Source organism: Molossus molossus, unplaced genomic scaffold (assembly GCF_014108415.1).
Source record: "Molossus molossus isolate mMolMol1 unplaced genomic scaffold, mMolMol1.p scaffold_m16_p_2, whole genome shotgun sequence".
In the NCBI taxonomy this organism is placed as follows: Eukaryota; Metazoa; Chordata; class Mammalia; order Chiroptera; family Molossidae; genus Molossus; species Molossus molossus.
This window is the reverse complement of record NW_023425355.1, coordinates 117,696,076-117,702,675: the sequence shown is the minus strand read 5'-3', so window position 1 is coordinate 117,702,675 and position 6,600 is coordinate 117,696,076. Positions and strand designations below refer to the sequence as shown.

General features: G+C 34.5%; 1 pseudogene; it reads right to left on the bottom strand.

Moving 5' to 3' along the window:
* Positions 1-2,975: 2,975 nt before the first annotated feature.
* On the bottom strand, positions 2,976-4,026 carry LOC118636366 (annotated as a pseudogene).
* Between the last annotated feature and the right edge of the window lie 2,574 nt (positions 4,027-6,600).

Below are 6,600 nucleotides of genomic sequence, written 5' to 3'. Positions count from 1 at the left end.
TATTGATAGGCAATTACTTGTTGCTATTTAAAAATTATTTTCTGTCTGATTTGGAACTATACTATCCATCTTTTCACCTCTTGCTGTTTTCCTTTGTGTTTCATTGTTTTTGGGTTTTTTTGCAGTGGCATGCTTTGATTTATTTCTTATTTCCTTTTGCATATCTTCTATAAGTATTTTCTTTGTGGTTACCATGGTGCTTACAACAGATACCTTGTGGTTATAACAAACTACTTTAAGCTGATAGCAACTCAACATCAATCAAATACAACAGCTCTACACTTTTACATCTCCTCCCCCACTCAATTTATGTTATTGATCTAAAAAATTACATTTTTAGATTGTATGTTCATGAATATATTTTATAATTATAGCTACTTTTTATACTTTATCTTTTAACTTCTCTACCAGAACTAAAAGTGATTCACATATCACCATTTTAGTATTACAGTGTTCTGGATTTGTCTACATATGTACCTTTACCAGTGAGATGTATATATTTTTTAAAATTTTGTATTGCTGTTTAGCATCTTATAATTTTAACTTGAAGGTCTCCTTTTAAAATTTCTTGTAAGGTAAGTTTGGTGGTCATAAATTTTCTAAGCTTTTGTTTATCTGGGAAATTTGTTTAATTTTACATGGTGGTATGTCAAAAAGAAAAGTTTTGCTGGATATAGTATGTCTGGTAGTTTTTTTCTTTCAGCACTCTTTTTTGGCCAGCAGAGCTTTTGCTGAGAAATCCACTTATATTCTTATGGGGTTCTTTTGTATGTGAAGAGACACTTTTCTCCTGTTGCTTTAAAAACTTTCTCTTTGTCTTTGACTTTTGATAATTTGATTATATCGTATCTTGGGCAATTTTATTATAATGTGTCTTGATTTGAACTTTTTTAGATTCATGTTATTTGGGGTCTGTTGAGTTTCTTGAATTTGGAAGTTCATTCTCTTCCCCAGATTTGGGGAATTTTCAGTCATTATTTCTTTTTTTTTTTTTTTTTTAAAGAGAAAAACATTTATTGCAATATAAAATGCACTTATAAAATGTTCACAGAAGATGTAATTCTTCAATGGTATATAAATTTATTGGGAATATTTTATTCACCTTCTATTGTTATGACAATGCCACCTAAAATATACTGTAAATGATGAATTTTACTCTATAACCACATCACTGATTTTCAACAATCATTGGTTTAATAATAATTAGTTTAAGACTATATAATCACATCTATATTCTGGAATGTCCATTTACTTTCATGTAGTGTAGTGGAATTTAAGAGTATGATTGCACATGGATGGTACAGAAAAACATTCACTAGTAAATTATTTATACCTTCATGACAGGTTAATAATCTTCCTAACTAAAAATAACAGCTTCAGGATTCTCAATGCAGGAATCTGTGTATGTTGTATCTATGTGTGCACCCATGGAACAACTTAAAAGTATATCTTTAGTAAACAAGTGTAACATTACTGTTGATTATTTTGCATGTTTAAACATTATAGTCTGATTATTTGTAAACAAACAAAACCCCACACAAATATTCTTAATTCTAGAAAAAATATCTCTCAACCTACAATTATTCTAATATACTCTATTTGAACACACATTGAATTTCTGAAAGATGCATATATTACCTTAGGTAATAGTGTGTAAAAGTGAGTGTTTTGTATTTTATACTATGAAATGTGCATTTCTAATATTGTTTTATGCAGCATAAAGTTTGATGGAAAAATTCTAAATCCTGGATTCCCACCGTTGATTTAGAAAACACCTCCCAGTTATGGCTCTTGCAGCAGGTTTAACAGATCAAACATGATGAAGTGTTCTAGCTCCCTCTATTTCAAGTATCAAAGAAAAACAAGGCTCAAAATCTCTGTACATTGTAGCTGAAAATGTAAAGCTTTAGAAAACAGTTAAATGTGATTTGAAATAAGATATAAATTGAAACAAGATGCTTAAGTGTTCATCTGTGTTAGGCTAAGTACTGGGACTTTTAAACAATTTGATTAAATCTGAATATTTGCTCAAAAGTGATAATGAGCACAATTTGCTTACAAATATATGGTTTTGGAGAGAAATCAATCTTGATGTTTAAAACGTTTTCAATATTACTGACTTTAAGTACTATTTGATTTTGAACTATATTAATATTCAACTGAACATAAATATTTGGCCTCACACTACTTATAATGAAATGACTTACTTTTGAAATAGAAAGTTTAAAGCACTAGAAAGATAATTTACTACAGCTGTTTTAACATATCTTTCAAATGACATGAGAAATCCTACAGTACAGAAAATATCTTGTACCCTTAAGGATTCAGAGTGAGTTGATCTTCTGAAATTTTAATGCCATTTAAGAAACCAAGGAGTCAAACAGAAGACTGCTGCAATAAAGCAGTTTCTAAAAGTTGCAGACACGAGCCCACTCAGAGTTAGCAGTGCCCCTCAAAGTAAGCAACTTTCCACCTCTTCTTAGGCACACTCATTTTTAGCTTAGAAAATAATCTAACCTGATTCTTAACATATTCCTTAAGTAGTATGAATATTTTAAGGCCTTTCTCCCTCAAAGAAAAAAACAAAACAAAAACTGATGTCTCACTAAAGAGTAATAAGAAATACATCTTCCTTTCAGACATTAGACTTTCTGGAATTGGCCCAACTGTATAAAACTTTAAGAATTATGTGAAAGTGTGGAATCATCACTCTATGAAAACAGTGTGATAAGATTAAACATCACTATGTTGAACTCTTTTCTAGCTTTCACTCAAAAATAGAAATGAGACTTCTATAACATTAATTTTAAAAACACACAGAAGTGAAAAGTGCTATTTTTCAAAAAGTACATTTTTTCCCCTACTACATGTCAACATGGAATGATTTCAGTTCTCCTGTACTAATAGCTGAACTTAAAAAAAAAAAAAACAACAACAACAAAAAAACTAGTATTGCAATACTAAATATAATTACATCAATCAGTAGTGGCTTCAGTTTCAGCTGGAACTCTAATTAGTCTCCAAATTCCCCTTTTTTCCCGCAGGACCTTTTGGTTTTGCAAAACTTTGCTTGTGTGCATGCTGCTTGGGGTGTACTTCTTCATAAAGGAAGTCTGAAGTCAGCTCATCCCCATTGTCTATCTCAATCTTTCTAATAACATCCATTTGTAGTTGTCTTTCTACAATTGCAGAGGGCTTTTGCAGCTAGAATACAGCATCCGTTCTCTTATACTGCATGTATATTCAGGCATTGAATAAATAAAAACTATGGATTCCAAATAGTCTCCTTCATGGGAATGTTTATACAGAAAGAAATGGTAATGTGCTGAATCCTTGGGAATCCTCTTTGGCAAATCTTTTAGTTCTGTATTTGTTGTGTCGGCCAAAATTATAATTTCATTTTTTATATCTATTTCTAATTGCACATAGTTGAACTGTCTGTTATTCAATTTTTCCAAAGCCCGAAAAGCTTCTCAAGAAATGGGAAATGCTACTCCTTGTAGTGTTTGATGTTTAGTGTCCACACCCACGTCAGTTTGTACCTCATTAACTTTAATCTATAGTCATTCTTCCTCAGCTGCAGTCAATGGGGCAGGAGAAGATTGTGATAGCAAATATTTTTTATATCCATGTAATGATACATCTTCCATTACTGTCCCAAATACTTCATCTTTAATGTGGCCACCTCCAAACTCCTTTTTCAGAGTTTCTCTTGTTGCTGCATACAACATTTTTTGATGAACATGAGAATGATCTGGAGACCATGCAATGAATAATCCATTCATATCCCTGGGCATTCTGAGAAACTAAACTGAACAATATATAGCAGGGTTGTCTGTCCTCCGACAGGGGTAAAACAAAGGAATCATAATCCTTATCCCAGGAATCTGAATGCTGACTACATGATCCAATCACAAGTTTCTCATTTTCAATAGATATTTTCAGAAGTCTGTATTTTCCATTTCTTGCTCTGGCAAAGATATCTTTAACATCCTCACTTGCTTGGATGCTGGTCTGGTGGGACATGGCAGTGGCCGTGGGCTCCGGCCTCCTGCGCTGAGTACAGTGAGCCCCATTATTTCTTTAAATAAGCTTTCTGCCACTTACTCTCTTCCCCTTATCTTCCCCCTCCCCCTCCTTTCCTTCTTCTGTCCCCTCCTCTACTCCATCTTTGTCCTCTTGCTCCTCCCTCTCCTCCTTCTTCTTCTCTCATAATTCAGATATCGCTCCCCCTTTTTTAAATTAATTAATTATTTTTTTTGTTACAGATGTTTCTCCTTTTTTACCCCATTGGCACCCCCCTCCCCACCCCACCCCTGCCCAATCCCCGGCTTTGTTGTCCATGTCTATTGGTTATGCATACATGCATATAAGTTCTGTGGTTTATCTCTTCCCACCCCCCCCCACACCCTCTTCTGGGGATGTCAGTCTGTGCCCGACTTCCATGTTTCTGGGTCTGCTGTATTCCTCAGACTGTTATGTTCATTATATTCCATATATAAGTGAGATCATGTGGTATTTGTCTTTTTCTGCTTGGCTTATTTCACTTAGGATAATACTTTCCAGGTCCCTCCATGTCGTCTCAAAGGATAAGAGATCTTTCTTTCTTACAGCTGCTGCATAGTACTCCATTGTATATATGTACCACAGCTTTTTTTATCCATTCGTCTACTGATGGACACTTGGGCTGTTTCCAGAGCTTAGCTATTGTAAATAGTGCTGCTACGAACATGGGGGTACATATATTCTTCCTGATTGGTGTTTCAGGTTTCTTAGGGTATATTCCTAGAAGTGGAATCACTGGGTCAAATGGAAGTTCATTTTTTAATTTTTTGAGGTAAGACCATATTGTTTTCCATAGTGGCTGCACCAGTCTGCATTCCCACCAGCAGTGTACTGGAGTCCCCTTTTCTCCACACCCTCGCCAACACTTGTTGTTTGATGATTTGTTGATGGTGGCCATTCTGACAGGTGTGAGATGATACCTCATTGTTGTTTTAATTTGCATCTCTCTGATGATCAGTGATGAGCATTTCTTCAATGTCTCTTGGCCATTTGTATGTCCTGTTTGGAGAGGTGTCTCTTCAGCTCCTCTGCCCATTTTTTAATTGGGTTCTTTGTCTTCCTTTTGTTGAGTTGTATGAGCACTCTATATATATAGAAAATTAACCCCTTATCTGATATATCATTGGTAATTATGCTCTCCCATACAGTGGGTAGCCTTTCCGTTTTGATGATTGTATCTTTTGCTGTGCAGAAGCTTTTGAGTTTGATGTAGTCCCATGTGTTCATTTTCTCCTTTGTTTCTGTTGCCTTAGGTGATGCATCAGTAAAAATTCTGCTGCATATGATGTCCGAAATTTTGTTGCCTACATTTTCTTCTAGAATTTTTATGGATTCATGGGTCACATTTAAGTCTTTTATCCATTTTGAGTTCATTGTTGTGTATGGTGTAAGTTGATGGTCTAGTTTTATTTTTTTGCATGTAGCTGTCCAATTTTCCCAACACCATTTATTAAAGAGGCTGTCTTTACTCCACTGTATGCTCTTGCCACCTTTATCAAATATTAATTGAGCATATTGCCTTGGGTCCATTTCTGGGTTCTCTATTCTGTTCCACTGGTCTATATGCCTGTTCTTGTGCCAGTACCAGGCTGTTTTGATTACAGTCGCTTTGTGGTATAACCTGATATCTGGTATTGTGATCCCACTTACTTTGTCCTTTTTCAAAATTGCTGTGGCTATTCGGGGACTTTTTTGGTTCCATACGAACTTTTGAAGTATTTGCTCTAGTTCAGTGAAGTATGTCATTAGTATTTTGATGGGGATTGCATTGAATCTATAGATTGTTTGGGTAGTATGAACATTTTAATTATGTTAATTCTTCCAATCCATGAACAAGGTATGTGCTTCCACTTTTTTATATCTTCCTCTAGTTCTTTTTTCGATGTCCTATAGTTTTCTGCAAATAGGTCCTTTACTTCTTTGGCTAAGTTTATTCCTAAGTATCTTAATTTTTTTGCTGCGATGGTAAATGGAATTGTTTTTTCAGTTTCTCTTTCTGTGAGTTCATCATTGGTGTATAAGAATGCCGTCAATTTCTTGACGTTAATTTGTATCCTGCTACTTTTCCAAATTCATTTATTAAGTCTAGTAGATTTTTGATGGAGTCTTTAGGGTTTTCTATGTATAATATTATGTCATCTGCAAATAATGACAGTTTCACTTCCTCCTTTCCAATTTGGATCCCTTTTAATTTTTCCTCATGTCTGATTGCTGTGGCTAAGGCTTCCAGTACTATGTTAAATAAGAGTGGTGAAAATGTACATCCCTTTCTTATTCCTGTTCTTAATGGAAATGTTTTTTGTTTCTGCCCATTGAGTATGATGTTGGCTGTAGGTCTTTCATATATGGCCTCAGATATGGCCCTCCCCCCTTTTGATGTCACATGTTTTCTTAGGTTTTCTTCACTCTTTTTGCTGTTTTTATTTTTGATCCTTTTATGGGATCATTAAAAATGACCTTTCCTTTGAGTTTGGTGATTCTTTCTCATGATTGTACATGTCTGGTGTTAAGTCTCTCTAAGAAAAATTTCAATTC